Genomic DNA, 23489 nt, shown 5'->3' with positions numbered 1-23489 from the left:
AGCAACAGTTTCTGGTGTGACCGTGGACCCTGGCTGCGTTCAGGTGCTGGTTTCTAATGGAGAAGATATTTCTTTTTGTGTCCAAGAGTCATGGGTTGGGTGGTCTGGGGGTGAGATGATGTCAGGGATCAGGCCACAGGGTGTAAATGCAGAAGGACTTCGACATTGCGGACTCCAAAGTCCTACAGGCAAGCTGGGCACAGGCAGGCCCCAGCACAGTGCCTGAGACGGACCTCTGCGTCTTGAATAAGATCACCAGTCCCGGTGGGTATTTCAGGGTTGTTATAAAGTCAGGCAATGGGACCAAGACAGAAGCTTTGAGGACTGAAACAGAGGTTCTATGATTAGTTCAGTAATGCAGAATCAGGGCCTCAGGAAGCTCGGCTTCTGCAAGCTGGTGGCTGCCTCCGCAAAACACGGGTCTTTACAAGGTTCGTGGCCGCTGCAGTTATCTGGGATGTGCACTGGCTTTTATTCTGATCACTTGTGAGTCTGCCTGTCTCCCTGTGTATTTAGTTGCCCTTCTGTTGTAAAGGGTTTAGGGCTTGGGAAGGGCTGGATTCCTGCCCCCAAGTCCTCACCCCTCCCTTGGACTAGTGCCATTGGACTGTGCCTTGGTTGTGTCCATGGACAGTTGTGCATGTAAACAGGCTTGACCACGTGCCCAGGGCACCAAGCACATCTCCTCACCCCTCTTGCTCTCCTGAGCTCTGTCAGGAGACAGTGTGTCTCAGGTGGCCTCCTGGCCATGAGGCTGACGGGTGTGGAACACACCTGAACTGAGCCCAGCCGACCCACCCCTGCAGCAGAACTGCACCAGCCCCCTGCTGGCCTTCAATGCAAAAAATAAAGGCTGTAGACCGATGAAGGTTGTACAGGCAATCCTGACCTCAATGGCGGGGATGGGCTGGTGCCCTCCCCCGAAGTAGGAGGGATCTCACAGTCCGAGATGACGCATTTAGTTCAGGGAAGGTGAGGACTTGGCAGCAGCGATCCCGTCCACCCAGCTGAGCCACCGAGACTGTCGCTGCTGAGATGTTCAGAATTCATTTTATTAATCAGCACAAATGGATGAATAGAGCATCTTCAGGTCTCAAAGAGTCCTGGGTGAGCCTGGGTTACATGGAGTGTCAGCTGGGAGGTCAGAGGGACCTCAAGATGCAGAGCTGGGCCTGTCAGGACAGGATGGTCCTAGCTGTAGAGACTTTGACAGGAGAAGGAGAAGGCAGGGAGCCCGGCCAGTCGTGTTTTTCTCAAAGCCCACCAACAGCAAAAGCAACAGTAGCAGCAAAACGCACAGACCTCATCATTCCCGCAGAGCTCCTTCCTGGAGTCCAGCCACCGCAACGCATTGCCTTCCTGTCATTTGGATGGTGTGTGCCGCATTCATAGTCATCGTTGGGGGGCGTCTCAGGAACCCCCTCACATCGCTGTCCCTTTCAATTACCCCCCATTTGATCTCCCTCTTTGAAGTGGGGTTTTAAAAGCACATTGACAGCATCATGTGGGTGATTGGCCCTGCTATTGTACAAAGGTTTAAGGAGATTAGCTCAGCCCCTAGACAAGATGGGTGAACTTCATTGCTCCTTGGCACCCAGTCATTAATCTGTTTTCAGAGCTGCTGCTTGAAGTGGGGAGTGCCTGGGAGACAGGCTGCAGAGCTCAAATCGTGAGGCCCTTTGTCGGACACACATTCTCAACAGCACTCAGCCTCCACTGTGCACAACAAAAGACATTTTCCTGAATTATGGGAGGCAAAGTCCATTAAGTGCAAAACTAAGGTGGAAAAATGGCTTTCACGGCTTTCTGGGAGGTAGCTCCTGTGATTACAAATCCCACAAACTTTCATACATGAGAATTCAGCAATAAACCCTGAATTTCCCGGGGGGTTGTCTCTTGTTAGTTTTCGTCAATCGCAGCCTTTTGGAGTTCAAATGGTCTTCCTTGTGCTATCTGTGGTACTTCACCAGCTTACGGTGCCACGATGCTATCGTGGTCCATTTCTGAGCAAAACAGATACTCCACAAATGACGTAGGTTTCCATCCTTTTAAGTCTTATTCTAATGTTGGAGAACCTGCATGCACATGTTTTTAATATATAAATGCCATGAGAAGAAAATGTACTGATGAATTGTGTTTCAAAGCTGTTTTCAAGTTTTTAAAAAATTCCTAAAGTGAAGCACTCTCTTGTGTAGACTAAGTGGGGAAGGGTGCTTGTCTTCCTGGACCGGCTCACACAGGCTAGATAAACCATAACCGCTGAGTTGGGATACCAAATACTGCAGGAACTAACCCCAGTATTGACAAAGCTCCTGTCTGCAGAAAAAGAGTTACACATATCCTCTGGGAATCAGGAAAACATCCTCCTTGTTTCCTTTAGATTCCAAAGCCTCTCCTAGTTTCCCTCCTCTTCCCTCCCACGGACTTTGAAGGGGGAATGGAAATCGGGAGCAGTGGCTGCTAAGACACAGAGGGCAAAGCCCTGGGAACACAGGGCCTCCCCAGCAGCCCCTGCCCGGCTGAGCGGCACGATGGGGGCTCTTGCGGGAGCTATTGCCGTGGAAAGAGAGATTCAAAATCGCCGGTTCTGATGGGCGGCGGGAAGCATGACTCCCATGCCTATTTGGCAGGGGCTTCCCTGGAAGTGGGATTGGATGCGTATGGGTTTTGTCAGCACCTTCTTGCTGAGCAGGGTCTGGTGAAGCTGTAGAAGCTGGGGACCTTAAGTCGGTGGCCCTTTGTCAGAGATTCTGAATGGCTACCCCTTTCAGCTGTGATCCACAGAAGGCAGTTCCCGGCTCCTGCTGGGCTCCAGCCCGAGGTCCCTGGGTCCTCCCTGAGTCAAACCTGGGCGGGGGTGTGCTGGCCTTCATGTTCCGCTCTGTTAGAAGGTTTCCAAAGCAGCGCTCTTTGTGTCCCTGGGTTAAAAAAAATTCTTTCCTGGAAGAGCTGTTGCAGTTTTAACTTAAGCTTTCTTTTTCCCCTAAGACCCAACTGTGTGCCCACAGGACTGGACTGAGTGGGTGTCTGCAGCCAGCTCCCTGCGGAGTCTTTGTGACCAGTCCAGTTTACACTTGGCTTTCTATTTTCTCAGAAACTGTGGTCTCCCAGGAGTCACGCCAGCTCCGGGAAGGTATGCTGTGTGGGTCGGTGCCACCACGAACGGGGCATGCCCAGGCGCGTCTAACCCCCATGGCTTCCTTAGGTTCACCTGCTTTCCACTGGCAATTTGATTTGGCTGACAGCTCAGGTGCTCTTTACAACTTCTGTGGGGAAAATTAGAACCCTTATCTCATCAATTACATGAGGGAGGGCTTTCTATCAGATATCTCACCCCTTTCACATGTTCTTTAAAAATATCAGCAGAGATGAGTGAAATACTGTTAGTAACTTGGTGACTCAATCTCTTTGACACACAATGTCCAGACCCCTGATCATTTTCTGTGATGAGTTGAATTGTGTCTCCTGAAAAGTTCAGGTCCTAAATTGGGTACCTCTGAATGTGGCTTTATTTAAAAATAGAGTCATTGCAGGTATAATTAGATGAGGCCATGTTAGAGTAGGGTGGATTGTAGCCCAATATAACTGCTGTCCTCATGAAAAGAAGAAAACATCGTATGGAGACAGAGACGCACAGGGAGGGCGCTGTGTGAAGACGACGGCAGAGGTTGCAGAGATGCTTAAAGAACCAACACCAAAGGCCGCCGGCACCACCAGCAGCCAGGAAAAGGCAAGGAGGGCTCCACCCAGAGTCTTGGAGCATGGCCTCCCGATGCCTCGATTTTATACTTCTAGCCTGCAGGATGATGAGACAGTAAATTTCTGCAGTTTTAAGCCACCCAGTTTGTCCTATTTTCTTACTGAAGCCCTAGCAAATGAATATACCATTTGTTGTGCACACTCACCTAGACTGGTAGATCTTTTATCCCCATTAGAAGATAAGAACACCAGCCTCGGAGAGGTTGAGCAGTCTATTCAGCATCACACAGTTTTCCTGGAGCTAGAAGTGGTGCTTGGGCTGGTTGCTGTAGTTCTGGCCTCATCGTTTTGTTTGTTTTCTGCTTACCAGAAGATAAATTCCCCTGGTCTGTGAAGCAGGTGATGGAAAGGACCAACAAAATGATTCAACAAAGTTTTGAGGTGTAATTTCCAGACATTAAGTGTTAAAATCAGTTTTGACAAGTGCATACATCCATATAACCCAAATCATGTCAAAATACGGAACTTTTCCATCACCCAGAGGGCGTTCCCATCAATTACAATCCTCCCACCATTGATCGGACTTCTCTCCCTACAAGTCAGTTTTGCCAGTGCCTGACCTTTGTAGAGGGGGACTCACTCTATCTGTTTGGCTTCTTTGTTCTGCGTGGTTTTAGATCGTCCACACGGTTAGGTACTCAGGGAATTTGTTTCTTTTTATTGCTGAGTAGTTTCATGATATGAATTCACCGCAATTTGTTTGCCCATTCGCCTGGTGATGGGCATTTAGGTTCTTTCCAGTTTGGGGCTATTATGATTAAAGCGGCTATACATAGCCACATAGCTTCGTGGATACTGTTCCGTTTGTCTTGGGTAAACACCTAGAAGTGGAATTGTTGGGTTACACAATGCAGGTTTATTTAACTTTATAAAGCAACTGAGAAACCCTTTACAAAACAGTGAAATCATATGAAGATGAAGGCATGTCTGCTTGCTGCCCTGCGACAGCCCCCTCTTCCTCCTATGACACAGCAAAGTGAAATGGGTGCATTTGGCTTGGTATCTTGCTGATCTGCAACCACACACAGACAGGTCCATGCAGGTGCTGGTTTTCACTGTCGTGTTTCATAGACATCTCTAGACCTACATATTAAAGTCTCTGGAGGGACAAAACTAATCCGGGAAAACTTTATTTAGAAATACAGTTTTATTTAAAGATAGAATTTACTTAAATATAGAATTTGTACCTAAACATAGAATTGTTTTACTTAAATATGAAATTTGTTTTACTTAAATACAGAATTTTACTTAAGTATAATATTTGTTTTTACTTAAATATAGAGTCAATTTTGTTGATTTCAAAAATAGCCAGCTGCTTTCCATAGAATTCACAGACCACAGAAGCTACCATTAGAAAATAACATGGGTTTAGGGAGCTTCTTGGCTTTTCCATTTATCAAGCACATTCGCAGAATGGGCAGTTTCTTCCACATTCGATCTTACAGAAGGCTGTGGAGGACAACAGAGTAGAGAAAAAGCAGGTCGTGTCTCTAAGGAGCCTGGCACATCTGCTAGTGAGGAGAGGGGAGAAGGATGGAAGAGGGCGAAGGAAGAGGAGAGGAAGAGACGCGGGGAGCCAGGGGGAGCGGCAGTGGAGGGCTAGAGGAGAATGAGACGAAGTCCGAGAGAGATGAAGAGGGGAGAAGCAGGAGACATGGATGCTGTGGCATAGAAGAACATGGACTGCTAGTGAAACACTCACAGAAGGTGACTCACAGAGACTGGGTCAACATCTCAGGTGGATGCCACATACACGAGGTGAATGGCTGGCTTACCCCATCACTGCGTCAGGGACTGACCAGAGGACACAGGGGTCTGCCCTGCACATGCCACAGTGTGTGCACAGTGTGGGGGTACAGTGAACGTCTGCCGCGGGGGGCTGGGTTTCATCTTCAGCTTTGTGGATGATGAATTCTTGATCAGGAAATCCAGCATCTCCCTGATGCCGACTACTCTGGAGATAAAACATCCACAGAGCACAACAAGTCCCCGATTCAGTTTTTCATTGCAAGGTGGAATGTTGCCCCTTGGGTAACTGTGTGTCCCCAGGGACGACAGAACACTACAGAACACGGAACCTGCAAGAGACCTTGCCTTGCAGTATGGCGGGGCTGGCCCTGAGCACTGACTCTGTAATAACCAACTGTGAACCTGGGGCTGTGCCTCTGCCTCTCTATGCCTCAGTAGGTTCTTCTATGAAATGGGCATTATAATCATAGAGTATACAACATAACACAAACCACTGAGCCCTGTCCCCGGCATACAAGGCGTGCTCCAAGGACACCAGCTCTTATCAATACTTCTCTTTACTCTTTTATTATCATGAGAGGAGTAACAGGAACACTTAGCACTTAGCTACAAAGCATTCTATCTTTAGAAAGGTTGCATGATACAGGGTGGGTCCATTTAAGGCCTGGAATCTACCAGCTGTGACCTAAACTTGTTTAAGCTGTTATTTAGTTTGTAAACCTATTAACATAAATTTTTGAATAGGTAACATTCATATGGTTCAAAAATACATAAGAAGTAAAACATTGAGAAATCTCTCCTGTTCCATTCACTCACCTCCTGCTTGTGCCCATCTCTACCTCCCTAGAAAGCCACAATCATTTGTTTATATGCTTCTAGTATGCATTAATGCATATAAAATAAATATATTTTTATTCTTTTTTCTTGAGTTTTTTAGACAAAAGATTGCATACAATTCACATATCTGACATTGCTTTTTTATGATTAATTGAATCTACCTTGGAGATCTTTAAACACCAGTATGCATAGAATTTGCTCCATTCTTTCATTACAGCTGCATATATTGCATACTATGGATGTACCACACTCTAACTAGTCCTCTTTTATGGACTCTTGAGTTGCTTTTCTAACACTTCACTATTACCAAAAATCTTGCCATAAATAACCCTGTGCAGGCATATCTGTAGGGTATCTTCCTTTCCAGAATGGGTCAAGGAATATCAGCATTTTAAGTGTTTTTTTTTTTTTTTTTAAGATGGAGTCTCACTCTGTTACACAGGCTGGAGTGCAGTGGCATGATCTCAGCTCACTGCAACCTCTGCCTCCCAGGTTGCAGCAATCCTCCTGCCTCAGCTTCCTGAGTAGCTGGGACTACAGGCACGTGCCACCAAGCCTGACTAATTTTTGTATTTTTAGTAGAGATGGGGTTTCACCAGGTTGGCCAGGCTGGTCTTGAACTCCTGTCCTCAGGTGATACGCCTGCCTCGGCCTCTCAAAGTGCTCGATAACAGGTGTGAGTCACCGTGCCCAGCCTAGCATTTTAACTTTTGATAGATATTGTACATTTTCCCTCTAAAACAGTACCAATTTACATTCCCACCAGCAGTACACAAAGATGACTATTTCTCTTCAGCCTCAACAACAGGGTGTACTATTAAACTCACAGAAATGAGTCTAGGTCAAAAATACTATGAGTGAAGTTGAGCATCTTTTCATCTATTAAAGGATCCTCTGATTTTTCTCTTTCTCAAAATTCTTGTTCATGTCATTTTCATACTTTTTATTGGGTGGTTAGTCTTTTTTAAAAGTAATTTTTTTTAGAATATCTGTGATGAAAATTACATATATTTCTGTCCCTGATTTTGTCCTCAATTTTGTTTATGGTATTTTAAAATTATTTTAATTAATATTTCACGTTGGCACATGTAATTCCTAACACAAATTCAAAATTTTCAACTTTTTAAAGGCTTCGCTATACTGAATCACTAGTTTGCAAGTTCTGCTCTGTCTCAAGACTGTGGAGGAATTCCCCCATGTTTCCATGGGAAATGCTCATGGTTTCCCTACTGACATTTGGGTCTGCCGTCAGTGGTGTGCTTGTGAGGGCCTGGAATCAGCTGTGGCAGAGTATTTTTGCCATGAAATTGGCAAATGCCACATTATCCAGGGTTTTTTTTTTTTCTTGGAGCCATTTAGTAAGCCCTTGTGAGCACGCTACTACCTTTAATCGACTTGAATTTTTAGCCAGATGTCTGCCACTTCACCATAGCAGGGTTAGTGCATCCCCTGGGACGGGAGGCAGTCAAGGGCAGGCACGGAGCCCATGAAAGGCTCAACAGAGACAGCTCTGCTCCCCTATGAGCTCCAGCAGGAAGCCCGCAAAGACCCATTTTCGCCATATTCACGGAGCTGGACTGGAAGCCCAAGCTGGTCCAGCCGGCACGGGCAGTCAGAGGTTGGAAACTGGGGGCACCTCCCACATTTCTGCTGGATGCTGGGGCCCAGAGCATTGCGCTTCCTTGTCAATGACAATGTTGTGATAAGGGGAATACTGGGGGTGCATCTATCACCTCAGGGGGAAAAGCATGAGTTTGATGGTGGAGGAAAGATTGACCTTAGTATATGACAAATTGTTTGTTTGTTTTTTTTTCAATTGTTTGAGAGACCTAGATTTTCTTTAACGTTCAGGTAGGCGGGGACCAAGGAGGCAGCCAGGACAGAACAATAACCACAGGTGTTGAGAAGGGCTCAAGTCCCAGGCAGGTCCTGGTGGCTCACGCCTGCACTCTTGGCACTTCGGGAGGCCAACGTGGGTGGATCACTTGAGGTCAGGAGTTTGAGACCAGCCTGGCCAATATGATGAAACCCCATCTCTACTAAAAATGCAAACATTAGTCAGGAGTGGTGGCGGACACCTGTAATCCCGCTACTCAGGTGGCTGAGGCATGAGAATTGCTTGAACCGGGAATGTGGAGGTTGCAGTCAGCCAAAATTGTGCCATTGCATTCCAGCCTGGGCTACAGAGCAAGACTCTGCCTCAAAAAAAAGAGGGGGGCTCAGGTCCCCCAATTCCTGCTTGGCACCCAGTACCCAGCTCCCATGGGTGACAGCAGGGACCGCCTCCCGCCTTCTGAACCTCCTGAGAGTCCATTTCATGTTACCTCCTTTCTTTTTGTGCTTGCTGTGGATTGATCGGGGTCATTTAGTGGCTGTTTTTCTTCATATTTTATTTAAGCCAAATTCTTAAATAAACATACCTTGGAGGTGCAGGCAGATAATATCAGTGTGAGATTTTCCTGAAGTTCTGAAATTTTCTAACAATGGTTCTACGTGGAATTGTGTCCAGCACAATATTTTTTAAAAAATTAGAGTAATTCTCATAAAAATAGTCGTTGACTCATGTTCATACAAAAGAATTTTGCCTCTAATTTTTTTCCTTTCCTTGTTTTTTTCTCTTTGTGCCTAACTCTTCTGCTCCCCACGCCCCAGAGGAAAACTCCTTACAATTCTTCCCTTAAATAACTGTTGAAAGGATGATGGAGACGCTCCTGGGGTGACCGAAGGACAAAGGGGAAACCCATGGTAACATGAAATGAACTCACAGGAGGTTCAGAAATTGTGTCTTGGGGTATTTAAAGCTCATCTGGGAAGAGCGTTAGATGCCTTAGAGGAACTTCCCCAAAGGGCAGGGAAGTGTCAAATTGGTCCCTTGCTCTGCTCCTGACTCCCCGCCTTACAGGGCATTGCCGCACCTTGAGGGCCCAGCATGGGCGTTCCTGCCTCTGAGCCTCTCTCCCTGCTGCCCTTTCTGCCCAGCCAGGATGGCCACCCACTGCCAATGTCATCATCTCACATGTCATCATCTGTCTGGAGGGTCCTAGTCCCCACCCGGCCCTCTAGGCTGTGTTGTTTCCCTTTTCCGTTCCGACACCACCTTTGCTCATTTCTGTGAAAGCACCGATCCCATCGCATGCAACACTCGCCCCCCGCAGCACATGTCCTATTGTGGTGCACTCTTGAAGAGTGGGCCAATCTTATCGTTTAAAAAAATTTCCTTTGACTCCAGCTAAATGCACATGGAATATTCTAAGCAGATGTTTGAATGCATGAGTTTGCATGTGCACGCGTGCACACACACACACACACACACACGGCCCTCCATAGCAAAATGCATCACTTTTTCGTTATTTAAAATATTTAGATAATTCTGGTAAAATTATGCTCTGTTTTCCCCTATGTTTTCTTCCTTGTTTTGCAATCCCCTTGTCTACCAAGGATCTCAGCAAAAAAAATAAAAATAAAAAGTCTTTCCCTTGGATAATGCTCGTATTAACTTCCTATTGCTGCTGTAACACATTGCGACACACTCAGGGGCTGAAAACTGCACGGATGCATTGCCTTCCATTCTGTGAGTTGGAGTCTGGCGGGTCTCGGGATGCGCTCGGTTCTGGAGGCTCAGGTCGGGGAACGGCGTCCTTCCCTTCCCAGCCTCCAGAGGGCGCCCCTGCTCCTTGGCCGGTCTCAGACCTAAGCGTGCGCCTGGCCTAGGAGCGCTTGCGCCAAGTCTCAGAAGGAAAACCCGCTTTTTAGCTGGTAGAGGATCAAATGATGGCAGAGGAAACACGCACGCACAAAATGAAATGGAAATAGATAGACGTTTCCCATTAAAAAAAAACTCACTATTTTTTCTCCTATATCTTCAGTATCTGTGTCTTCTTTTCTAACACAACACAAAATACAAAACTGAATAGAAAACAAATGTGAATTTTAAAAAAAGCAGTCAACTTGACTTATCACAAACATACGTGCAAGTTATGCTCTAGCAAATATATGTCGGTGTATTTTATGTTCGTTCAAATTACGTAAGTCACACAACAGAAGGAAATATTTCAATTCTTCATGGTCTTCTATAAAGCACATACCTTACTGGAATTGTGGGCACTCTACCATTTGCACACATTTAGAAATTTTGATCAGATCCAGTTGGTTTTCTTATATTGCATCCTTTGGTTTTCTGATGCAGGGCCTGCAGCTGCATCTGCTTAAATGCTGAACATTTCAGGAAACTCCCTTCTGACCGTGGCAGCTTAATTCACCGGTAGCCACATCAAGATCTGGGGTGCTTTTCTCCTGTTGGGCAGTCTCCGCCCTTCCTGCACCTTTTTGCTGCTGGCCATGCCCCGCAGAACACAGAGCACACCTACGCCTCGCGCTGTCCCGGGACATCCTCGAGTGTTGGTAGACAGATCAATCGTCTTACCGTGGCTGCTTCTCCTCAGCCAGAGTGAGACCACTGAGGCGTAGAGGAATCAGAGGAGTCCAGCTATGGCCTGGGCAAGTCCCCTGGCCTCGTGGATCTCAGCCTATTTGCTAACAGAGAAAACGTGCTGCCCTGCACACCTTATGTGATACGACTGGAAGAGATAATGGTCGTAAAAATATATAGTCTTTTTAAAAAGTAGTGGAACTATCTCAGGTTCTTTAACCTTTCCTAACAGTACCCATAACCTATTTCACTGGACAGGTCCACCTAGTTCAGAGTGCAGTGAGACTGTTACACCTCCCACAGCCTGGACATCACACTCAGGACATCCTATGCCTGTTGTTTTCTTTAAAAATTGCGGGGACATTATGCAGTTGGAATCACCTCTGTAGACAGCAGGTAGAGTGTGTTACTCTAAGAGGTGAACCTGCTAAAAACATCGATCAAGTCACACACAATTGTTAAATGCTTAGTAGAAAAACAAACCCTGCAAAAGGGAAGACAAAATTGGCAGAAGACACAGTATCACTCTCAGGAATTTATGGAAGAGTTGAGAGATCAGACAAAGCACATAAAACCACCAGAGAGCAATATAAGACAATATGTAAAGAAGGATAAATCACCTGAGGAAAGACAGAAACTCCACTGGCCTCAGAGATGGGAGAATGTCAAGAAAGGCTGCAGGAAGAAGGAGAGGGGGCGGCCCAAGTCTGGAAGGTATGAATTTGAGCTGGAAGAGAGAGAGAAAAAAGGTCAAGTTGCCAAGGAAAAAGAGAATAGCACATAGAAGGGATATGAAACAAACATCTTGAAAGAAACCAAACCACTTCAAGGAGAGTTTATATAAGATCTGTATATAAACACACAGTTGCAGGAAGTTGAGCTTGTTTGAAGGATACAGCTAACATTTAGGAAGGAAACCTGCCCTTTTCCCCAAATATCTCTTGAAGATGCTCTCAGAGACTGACCGTGTATCATTCCCTTAGTCATTCATTTACCAATACAAGCCAGCCACCCTCAAGTGACAGATGTGGGGGCATGAGTGTAAATGTGGCACAGGGTCTCCCCTTGGGGGGTTCTCGGCTTAGGTAGAAGGAAAAGCACACACACTCTGCTTTTATCAGCACGTACTCTGGGCTTCACCGGAGCTCTGTCTGCAGTGATTTGGGAGCACTGAGAAAGGAGCAATTCATTGTGCCAGGTGAGGGCTCTGGGAAGCATTCATATCACAGGTGGCATTGCAGCAGGTTGAGGAGGGTACAGTGTTCCCCACATAGACAGGGACAACGGGCATTCCAACAACCCTGCCTGAGACATACATGGAGAGGCCAAGCACACAACAAATGTATGCAGTGGCAGACACTCCAGTGTGTTTCAATCAGGGAGCTCATCAGATAACATGGAGTGCTTTCCCCAAATGCACCGGGCAGGATCCCTCCTCTGGAGCTTCTAAGTGGCTGGATTCTGGGCATGGGGATTTGAAAAATCTCCCTATAGGATTTTGGCGTGAACCCTTTGTTAAAAAGCAAGGCGTTGGGGTGAGGGTCATGGGTGGCTGGGGGTTGAGAGGGGAGGCTGCCCAGCCTGTATGGTGGCCCTAAAGGTAACGCACACCACGCTCTGACATTCTTCCCTTCAGGAGGTGTAGCTTCATTCCACTCTTTTTGACTGTGGTTTGGACTTAGCAACTCGCTTCTAGCAAACACAATCAGGCAGCGTGAGGATGTGCGATGTTTGAGATGGGGTTGCACAAAGGCTGTGCAGTTCCTCTTTACTTTCTCTACTGGGCCTCTTACTCTGGAGAAGCCAGATGCCTTATCATGCAGACATCCCACAGCCCTCTGCAGGAACCCAAGTGGGAAGGAACTGAGGCCTCTGGCCCACAGCAGGGGGATGACATTAAACACGATCCTCCAGCCCCAGCCAAGCCTCCCAATGCCTGTGGCCCTGGCTGACATCTGGATTGCAACCTCATAAGACACCAGGAGCCAGAAACACCCTGTATTCATCATACCTTTTAGTTCTGATGATTTGACACATCTCCTTGCTGACACAAGACAGCCTGCCCCTTCCAGGGCTAGCTCATTCCTAGAGACAGCAAACATGCTTTGAGCATGCTGTGGGGGCAAACCAACCTGGAACCCACACCATAGCCACCTCCTTTATAGGGCTTGCTCACTCTGGACCAATGCTCACCCTCCCTAAGTGCCCCTGGGCCAGCAGCAGACAATTAGGACAGACACCCCCAAGTGTGCTGACGGTGCCTCACCTCACTTTTCCCACACAAACCGCAGTAAAGGCAAGAACCCGGGTCTCCTCTGCTCCCTCTGCCCCTTGACCCAACTGGAGCTTCCCTATGTGCCCCCCATGGTGTGGCGTGTCCCTGGGCTTCTCCTCCTGGGAGCTGTGAGAAACAAACTGTCTTTCAATGGCAATCATCTCCTGCTCCACTGGCTTCCTCATCCTTATAAACCACACGTTATACAAAACCCCCAGCTCAGCTGCTCTTGAATTTCCACCCCACAGAATCTGTGAGGTCATGAATGTAGGTTGTCTGAAGCAGGTAAATTTTGTGGTGGTTTAATTACACAGCAGCAGATAACTAACACAGCCTACGAAGGCCTGGAGGTTTGGAAATTAGGGAGATACTACAGTTTTCAAGAAGGACAGCAACATGCTCAGTCTCTTATTATTAGTTTTTAAAACAAAACCATTTATCTTCTCAGTTTTTATGGGTCAAGAGTTTAGGAGCCGTGGGGCTGGGAGGCTCTGGCTCGGGGCTTTTCACAAGGTTGCAGTCAAGGTGTTGATGTGGGCTGCAGTCAGCAGAGGGCATGACTGGGGCTGGAGGACTCGGTCTTTGTTAGATAAGGTATCTGGGAGAGCTGCCAAGGGGATGGTAAGGGGGTGAGCAGAGATGGAAAGCGCCACGTGGGACACCTTTCTGGCCCGTCACCCAGCCCACCACCCAGCCCACCAATCAGCCCGTCACCCAGCCCACCACCCAGTCCACCACCCTGGCCAGCCTTATCTTCTTAGTCTGTTAACCTTCTGCTAATATTGTTTGTTTGTTTGTTTGAGATGGAGTTTTGCTCTTGTTGCCCAGGCAGGAGTGCAATGGCGAAATCTCAGCTCACTGCAGCCTCCGCCTCCCAGGTTCAAGTGATTCTCCTGCCTCAGCCTCCCGAGTAGCTGGGATTACAGGCACCCACCACCACACCTGACTAATTTTTTATATTTGTTTTAGTAGAGATGGGGTTTCACCATGTTGGCCAGGCTGGTCTCAAACTCCTGGCTTCGGGTGATCTCCTGCCTTGGCCTCCCAAAGTGCTGGGATTATAGGCATGAGCCACTGTGCCTAATATTCTGCTAATATGACCATCCTAGACTCCGTAGGAAGAGATTCTAACTTTGAAAACAGCAGAGTTTGCCTGATTTTATTTGCTATTTTTCAAAGCGTGCTGTTTCATCAGTGCCTATGCAATAATGTCTATTTTCCATTGGGGGCCTGTCAATACCAGGTGAAAGAGGGGCACCTGTCAATACCAGATCTTCTTGGCCGCTCTACAAGAAGATCTGGTATTGACAGTTGGCCATCTTTCAAGCTCAATCCCTGTCTGTTTGGAGTCTAAAACAACCTGCAGACTTTCTTCTTCCCTGTGGGTTTTGCCTTGTTTAGTTTATTTATATCAGAAGACTCCATGAAGGGATCAGAGCGGACAGCTTGGGACTGAAGGGCTTGTGGTGTCTGACTGGTTAGACAGTAGGGAAATAAGAGCTCCACAGAGGGAAGGGAATGGAGTAGCTAGTGCTTGGAAAGAGATGGCTGGGGGTTGACTTGGCAGCTTCTGGGAGTGCATGGCAGGCTTATCCCTGCGTGGAGGACAGGCCTGACTCAGCCGCCTGTCTCCATAGGGGGAGGAACAAGGCGGAGGCGTGCATGGCCAGGCTGCAGGACAGCTCAGCAGCGGGAGCATCAAGGGCTGCCAGAGCCCTGCAGAAGGCACCACTCCGCCACAGAAACTGCCTTTTACATATTAGGATCATGCTCCTCTAAAGGTGCAGCTGCTGTACCATGCTAATGAGCTCTTAAAATCTGTATTGCAACACACAAGAAAAAAGTCTGAACAAACTGTCTTAAAGAAAGAAGACGAAGAAGAATGAACCATCAGTCACTGTTGTGAGCACTCTTTGAGGAGGCAAGGAGAAGTGTGCTTTTAGAATTGACTGCATTTTAAAGGACGCAATGCCATTTTCTTGGAATTGGAGCAAGATAGGAAGGTATGAATTTGCTGTCCCAGAGGGTGATGAAACTGTCTCTCAGGCAGAGTTCAAAGACCCCGAGGGACCCAGGAGATTTGTGGGAACGTCAGTTAGTGGGTTTCCTTATTCTTATGAAAAGCCTCCAGCAGTTAACCAGGCATATTTAGGAGCATGGTGATGTGAATTTCCAAGGTTCCTCGGGGTAGCATTGCAGTTTCAGACAACACAACAAAGTGAAGTTTCCTGAAATTCAAGACATTGTTGGGGACTTATCTCCAGTAAGGATCAGTTTGGGGACACATAAGGGAGACAGGCCACGCCTCTGTCCTGGTGTCCCCTAATACCCTTAGCCAGCAAGCACCTTAGACTACAGGAAGGGGGAAAATGGGGAAGAGGTCCCGCTGATGTGGATAGATGGTCCAGTAGGGGTGTTTCTGAAGCCTGCGCCTGGGGTCTTGGCGCTTTCCCCTTCTCTCTGCTGGGGCTAGTCCCTGACTCCTGGCCACTGCACCCTATCTGTCCTTTTTCTTGTCTGAGCCTAGAGACAGAAACCACCCAAGACCAATGTCAACTTGCCATGTCAGCCAGGAGCCTTCCCCTGGGTGGCAGCACACTCCACGCAAAGCCGGCAGAGCAGGCCCGCTGCAGCATCCAGGCCCGGCTGGGAGGGATCCCTACTGGAAGCGCACTCACGGCCTGGTCGGCCTCATTCCTGGGCCTCTTGAGGCTCCCGTTCATTTGCCAGAGCCCGCCCACACTTGCACTCCTACACTCACTTAGAAACACACACACACGCCCCCCCACAGCCACACACACACTCACATGTACGCAACCACATCAATACTCACACACTTATTCATAAACTCACACACACTCATACATGCACACAGGCGCATACTTGCACATCCGCACTCACAAATGCACATCCGCAGCCCACACAACCTCATGCACATACACAGGTACACGCTCACATTCCCACACATCTCTACCCATACACATGCACACTCATTCACAAACTTATACATACACACCCAGACAGGCCCACACTCACACACACCCAACACAGGCAGTCACACACGCACACACCCTCTCACTCTTGCAGGTGCACACACATCGTCACACACACTCCTATGCTTATTCACACACACACTCTGTGACACACTCATGCTTGTAGACACTCACATGCACACTCACCCATATCTAACATGATGTTACACACCCTCAATCACAGCCTGCTCACAATCACACCCACACACTGTCACACATTCACATTCTCACACTGGTGCAGTGCCTCCCTTGGGCCCCTGCTCCCTTTGGCTCTAAAGCTTACGGAAGTGGCGGCCTTGCCCGGGCCAGGCCTAGTTGCTTGCTAGGGCCTTGTTAACGGCGCCTCAGTGCGGAGAACGGTGGGAAGTACATTTTGCTTCCAAGGGTGATTGATCCCGAGACCACAGGTTCCAGCCTGTCCGCCGCCCCAGAGTGCTGACAGGAGCTGCCTCCACTGCACTTGCGTGCCATGTCTATATTAAATTAGGGGTCCCCATGTCCCAAAGGTCCACTCTCCGCTAGGCTGTGCCCCTGACGTTCAGAGAGGCAACACCCTCTTTGATGACTTACCAGCGTCCACAGAGTGACTCCGAAGGCCAGAAGTGCCAACAACTCAACTGGGCACTTGGCACCACACCTGGAACCTCCGACTGCCCCTAGCATGTGACCTGGGGGCCTCCTGGATCCATGCTGCTGTGGCAGCTCCCTCCAGAACTTCAGGTCCCATCGCCAAGGGATCCCTGAGAACAGGGCCGACAGACAGCCCTGGCCACATGAAATGCACGGGAACACCCTTTATGTCCTGTGTGTTTTGGGAAGAGGAAGGACCTGGCATTGCCAGGAAGGTCTGGGCCTAGTCTTAGCAGTGCCACCTCTTTGTGGAGGGACAGTGTTCTGAGCCTCGATATCCTCCTACGGAAAACAAAGGTTTTAGGGCTTTGATGTTAGTGCACTTGGGCCACTGCAATGAATTGCCACAACCTCTGGGGCTTGACACAAGAAGTGTGTTTTCTCAAGGTTCTGGAGGCTGAGGGTCCCAAATCATGGGGTCCACAGGCCGTGCTCCCTCTGAAGGCTCTGGAAAGGATCTCCCCTGCTTCCAGCCTCTAGTGCTGATGCACTCTTTGGCATTGCTCGGCTTCCAGCCACATCGCTCCCGTCTCTGCCTCTGTGGTCACTCGAGGTCTTCCCTCTGTGTCTGGGTATAAATTTCCTCCTCTTAGGAGGACCTCCATCATTGGATTAAGTCCCCAGGTAAGCCAGCATGACCTCATTTTAACTCGATCAGATTCACAAATACCTATTTCCAAATAACCTCCCATTCACAGGTACGGTTTACAACTTGAACTTGGCTTTCTGGGAGACACAATTCACCCCTAACACTGACCTTCAAGATCATGACATCTAGAGATGATGTGTAACCAGAGATTATTAATATTACAGTAAACGACATGAAGAAAAGGAATAAAGTGTCAGGCAGGGCTGCCCACCAGCCTGTGCCCTGGGTCCTGAGCACATTTCTGAGTCTAACTGGCAGCTCAGTTTGGGGCAGTTCTCACCCTCATCTGATCTTCTGCTGCTCAGCACTGAGAGTCCTGCTTTAGAATCTGCTCAGCCCTAACATCTCAGGGCCCCTCAGAGGCTCGGCCTTCCTTCAGTGAGGCTGAAGGACCCAGGAGGTCTCTGAGATGAGGTATGGGGGAGTGCCACTCTGCTTCCTTATTAGGGGCGAGCTGTCTTGGAGCTGGTCTTGGTAAAGAGCTGTCTCTGCTCCTGCCCCCAGCCTGCTCTGCCATGCGGTGCCTCTGGGCAGCTTCCCAGGGCTCAGGTCCAAGCTGCAGCTCCTTGCCTCAGAGCACGCACTGCCTTTAGCTTCAAAGGCACGGTCAGCACTCCAGCCCCAGCTCTTTAAGCCTGAAATTCAAAGCAATTCCCAGAGTCACCGTGGCCTTTTGGAGGCACCCCCTGTTATTCATCGATGGAGCCCCCGTTACCGTGCAAAGGACAGCCCACATAATCACAGCTCCATCCTGCGCCAGGCCTCAGGGAATGAAGTTCATCCTCATTTTGGACGGCCGATGTCCTCCATAAACATTTCACAGCTTTGTAAACTCACGACTATCTCTGAACACAGGCTGTTCCTATCAACCTTCAATCTTCAACTCTTTCCCTTGGGCGACCCCTTCCCAGAAAACCTGGTGTTTCTACACTTTCATCTTTAACTGAGTGTCTTTGATATATGTTGTCACTTCTGTAATATACTTGTGAAACGTTTGCTATGACTATTGTCGTAAAAGAGGAGACCAATCCTCAAGCCATGTAACAACAGCAAGAAGTCCATTGACCAACATGAACATATGTCTACATAATTAATGCTGTTTCCTCTAAAAAGCTGGCTTGCATGTGAAATGAGTGAGAGGCGCTGATAATGAATTTAGAGGTAGTCGCCATACGGCTAATGGTTCCAGGACCTGTCTTTGGCTCTGGCTGGAGACAGAGTGCTGAGTTAGGTATCATGGCTCCATCTTCACCTGCTGGCTCTGTGGTCTCATGGGAGTGAGTTAACTCATCCAAGCCTTAGTTTAGGCATCTGTAGAATGGAAATACTAGTAGGCCCCGTCTCCTAAATGGATTCTCAGCTCACCCTGATGCTCCCGCTGCTGGACTGTCCTGCAGGCCGGCCATGCACCTCTCTGCCTTGCCCTGAGGTAATCCATGTACAATTCCTTACTGTGTTACTTGGCTCATAGAGGCACTTAGTAAATGTTAGGCATTTATTCTTAGCAATCACACTATTAACAGAAATAAAGGAAGCCAATGGAACAGCGATAGGAAAACCTGGAACTTGGGTTCAGAATGAACTCTTTCATGTTCTAGTTAAGTTTCTTCAGAAAAGTCAAAACTTCTTCCAACCTCACCCACTGCACCTCTAAAATGGGATAATAATGACATTTCCTCACACAGATGCCGTGAGGCTGCAATGCATGGAAAGATGTGGAGTTGTTATTCCAAAGTTAGTTATCACTAAAGTCATCCAAGCTCTGTTTTATTCCCAAGAAATAGGTAGGAGAGTTAAAAACATCTTGACTTTGTAGAATGAATGAGACCACCTGTACTGAAGTTCTTCAAAGTTTGTCAAGCTTTCACCATGTGAGGCACCGTGATAGTTACTAAGGAGACACTGAGCAAGGGTCATAGACGTGGCTTCAAGTGTAGGTCTTGAAAAGGAGCATGACTTGTCCATGAACCTGGACTTGAATTCTGGCCCTCCTTCCTCTCAATTAAGTGTCGCCATGAGTGGCTGGGCCACTTTTGCATGGAGTTACTGTCGGTCAGCTGCCTCTGCCTGCCCTTGCTAAGTTCTCAAGAAAGCAAATGTCACAGCAGTCTGTGCCCTGGGAACAGGGAATGGGCCTCACACTGTCCCTCCCACCCCATGGCCCCTGTCTTGTGCTTTAAAATATGACATCTAAGAAATGCAAACCTGCCAGTACACAGTGGAGTCTAATCTCATGATGTCAGAATACTTGGCAGGCCTTGAGATATCGTTGAAGATAAAGCTGAAGGGGTCACTATGGGAAGTGCTCCTACCTTACTGTGGGGAGAGACTTTTTCTAAAATAGCATAGGAACTGTTTGTCAGGGATGGGAGTCTTTTCGTGGTGGTGGTTGTGGTCATGTCTTGGACACCATAAAAAAGGTGGGAGGAAAAATCTGCAGAGAACCTGCTGAGACACCATGGGAAGCAGCGTGCATGGGGGCTGCCCTCTGAAAAGGAGCAGGCTGTGTCGGGCAACTTGCTAGCTCCAGGGCCGGGGCACGAGGCTGCGCAACATGGGCCGGATCGGACCGCTCCTCGAGGGACCAGCTTCTCACTCACCTGGCAAGGCCCAGGCAGAGAAGCCTGAAGGTGGGCTCCCACAATCACAGACCCAGTGCATTTGGAAACAAACAAACAAAAAGCAAAACACCAGCTCTGGCTCCCAGATGTGGATGAGATGTTACTGTCCTCCTCCCAAAAGCATGTGCAGGGCTTAATCCAGGTGTTCTCAGACAGTGGTCCCTGCACCAGCAGCATCACCATCACCACCGTCACCTGGGCTCTTGTTACAGGTGCAGATTCTGGGGCCCCATCCTGCACTTTGTGAATTAGCAACTCTGGGCTAAACCCCAGCAATCTGTGTTTAGCAAGCCTGTCAGGAGACGCTGACGCCAGCTCAGTTTGGAAGCTCTAGGCTTATTTAAACATAAGTCTGAAGATATACGTACACATATTTAAAGTTATAAGGGGTTAAAAATAAACTTCTTTTTTTCTAGTTATTCATTTTCTAGGAAATTATTGCCTTTCTAGAAATTTATTCTATGGATACACTCATATAAGTATGTAAAGATGTGGGCATGAGTTCTATTAAAAATGAAAGTAATATAAAGGTTTATCAATAGAGTAATGGTTAAATAAGCTGTTTTGTATATATGATGGAAACCCAAGTTTCCTAAGTCTACATCTAAGTATTAAAATAATAAGGTAGATTTATAGATACTCATCTATACACATGACTAAGATATGTTGTTAAAGGAAAAAAAAAAACAAGTTGTAGAACAGTATACAGAATGTAATCCCCTAGTGTTTGTAAAAGGAGGCCACACACACACAAGCATATTAGTGTCTGGAAAACACACAACATGAGCTTGTATTAATCTAATAATATTACAGCTACCCCATGATAAGAAACAAAAGTCAAAAAATTAAACGGAGAAAGAGTCTCCAGCATTTCTCTGGGCACTGCGCTTCCTCAAGCACCCCACTCTCTGGTCTGTTATTACCATCATCCTCCTCAGACCAATACATAAACCCACTTCCTCATGACTGTCCTCCATGAAAACCATGATACAAGGTTTCCTGATCCTTGAAGGCATTAAATAGCCCTCATCACCTTTATTTCCAGACTAAATAGTTTAATTTCATTATCTAATTTCTCCGTAAAAACCTTAGTCATCTCTTTAGTTTTCTTGTGGAACTGTCTATAGTTGTGCCAATTTAGAGATGTCAGGCTGAGGCATAATTAACTTCCCCAGATAGGTTCATGTTCTTAGGGTAGTTATGAATCAATGGTTAATAGTGATTGCAGTGCTCAAGGTAATCATTGGCTGAGGTAGATATTCAATTGACAGGTAAAACAGGAGAACATTTTTTTTTTACCTTAAAAAAAGTGTGGTGTGAATAAAGAAATGAAAGGCATTGAGAGAGAGACGTGAATGTTAAGGTTTTCAATAATCAGCGCTTGCCCACGAGCCTTGGCTGAGACAGGGCTTGACAGAGCCTCTGTACAGGGTTGATGTCCTGCGCCTGTGAGCCTGCGCGCCGGGAGATCAAAGGTTCTGCAATGGGGAGTTCATGCTGATAAGATATTAAGACCATCTGTGAATCACTGATGTGGTTGGATTGCAAAGTATCAGCAAGGACAGCTGCCTCCACAGAGGAGCATGGATTCCCCAGGCTTTCCAGAGCCTTCTAAAAGACCTGCAGAAGAGAAACTAAAAGCACTGCTCTCTGCTCCAGTCGGGAGTGACAAGCCGCACGGGCAAGGATGAGTGCTTGCATGTACCTCTGTGTCCGAGACTGAGTGGAAGGGAGAAGTTGAAGGGAACTCAGCCATGAGTAGATGTGAAGAAAGCACAGTTAGCATGCCAAATATGAGTGCTTTCTTTCCTTTCACCATTCTTTCTGAAGTTCTTTCATCACAAAAGATGTATTTACTCGTTTTATTTGGGGAAAAGAGAAATATGGAGATAGGAGTTAGTTTCTGTGGAATTGTGCAAACCAGGTACAATTTTCATTTGGGTCCCGACTGTGTTGCAGGTAGCTTGGCAGAGGCCCCAATGTAATAACATCTGAATGCGGTTCTTCAACTTGGAATTCGGTGTTATAAGAATGAAAGAATTGTGAAGTATTGAAGCACAGCATGGGTGAATCGTATCATGGCATAATGGCGGCTTGTAAACTGCTTTAGGCACACAGAGAAGGGATAATCCAGGTATAAGCCCCACTTCCCTTGGGATTGGCAAAATTTCCTAGCGTAGCTGAAGTAGTGGCTTATTCTTAGTGTTGACCTGTTCTTTCTCCGAACTTTGCACTATCCTTTTATCATTTCTGCACTTAGTTTCTGTGTTAGTTATCTACTGCTACAAAAACAAATTTACTCCCAAGTTAGCAGTTTAAGCAACAACCAGTTATTGTCTCACATTTTCTATGGGTTAGGAATCTGGTAGAGGCTTAGCTGGGTGGCTCTGTCTCAGGGTCTTCCATGAGTCAAGGTGTTAGCCAAGGTTGCAGTCATCTGAAGGCTCTACCATGGCTGTCACCCACGGCTATTGGCAGGAGGCCTCAGCTCTGTGCCACATGGGCCTTTCTGCAGGGCTACTTGAGCTTCCTCATGACATGGCAGGTGGCTTCTTCCAGAGCAAGCAATCTGAAAAAGGGAGGAAGGAGGGAGCCAAAGGTCTTTTAATCCTATCTCAGAAGTCACACATTGGCACCTCCACCACATTCTAATTGTCAGAAGTGAATCTCGAAGTGCCTTGCACACGGAAGGGGAGGGAGCTGGGCTCCTTCTGTGAAGGGAGGGGTCCTGAAGAATTGGTGGACATAGTTTAAAACCACGGCAGCTTCCATGAGGTGGTCACACTCAGTTGTTTGTGCATCCATTTATTCATCTCTCTATTTATCCAACCCATTTCCATAAGTGCCTGCCAGGTCCGCAGCACAATGCCAAGTGCTAGGTAAGGGATGGGTGAGGCAAATAAAGAGGTAGTCCTGCTTCTCCCTCATCTGTCACCAACCCCGCATGCAGTGTTTAGGAAGATATAAGCAAGAGTAGTAGTTTAAAAAATATTTTAATATCTGCAGGTGAATTTCTCAGAGGGATGGCAATGGAGTTGGTCTATGTTTCATTGAGGAACTATGTGGACAGTCACTTTCAGAGAGAAAGTAGGCCCCTGAGGGCCTCCTACATGCATGCTCCCCAGGAGCTGAAGCTGCTTTTCACGGAGGCGATCAGGTTCGGGTGCAATGCTGCAGAAGGCAGGCTGCTCACTGCTGAGGAAGGCACTCAGGTGAGCTCCAAAGGGCGCCTGGCCACAGGTAATTCTCACATTCAGCCCAAGCTGTCTGTTTTGCTATGATATCACCTTCTCCCCTATTTCCTGAAAACTTCCAGCTCACAGTGCCTTGTGTGAGAGATTCCTCAAACTGTTGATCAGATTTGGGATCCCAGTGGAGGCTGGTGACCCTGAACTTTTGGAGACCCTGTCTGCTCTGTGCAGTGGATTGAATGTTTGAATCTTCCCTAACATTTGTATCTTGATCTTAACCTCCACGGTGATGGTATTATTAATAGTAAGTGGGGCCT

General features: G+C 47.5%; 1 long non-coding RNA gene across 1 annotated transcript; it reads right to left on the bottom strand.

Moving 5' to 3' along the window:
- Window positions 1-1034: 1034 nt before the first annotated feature.
- Window positions 1035-4544, bottom strand: LOC129011645 (uncharacterized). The gene is made up of 3 exons (XR_008493386.2): window positions 4320-4544; window positions 3906-4087; window positions 1035-3796 (listed from the first exon to the last, which is right to left on the bottom strand). It is a non-coding gene; the product is annotated as an uncharacterized LOC129011645 (long non-coding RNA).
- Window positions 4545-23489: the final 18945 nt, after the last annotated feature.

This window comes from Pongo pygmaeus, chromosome 14, assembly GCF_028885625.2.
Source record: "Pongo pygmaeus isolate AG05252 chromosome 14, NHGRI_mPonPyg2-v2.0_pri, whole genome shotgun sequence".
Classification (NCBI taxonomy): Eukaryota; Metazoa; Chordata; class Mammalia; order Primates; family Hominidae; genus Pongo; species Pongo pygmaeus.
The sequence above is the reverse complement of the archived record's forward strand: the minus strand, read 5'-3'. Positions and strand labels throughout refer to the sequence as shown.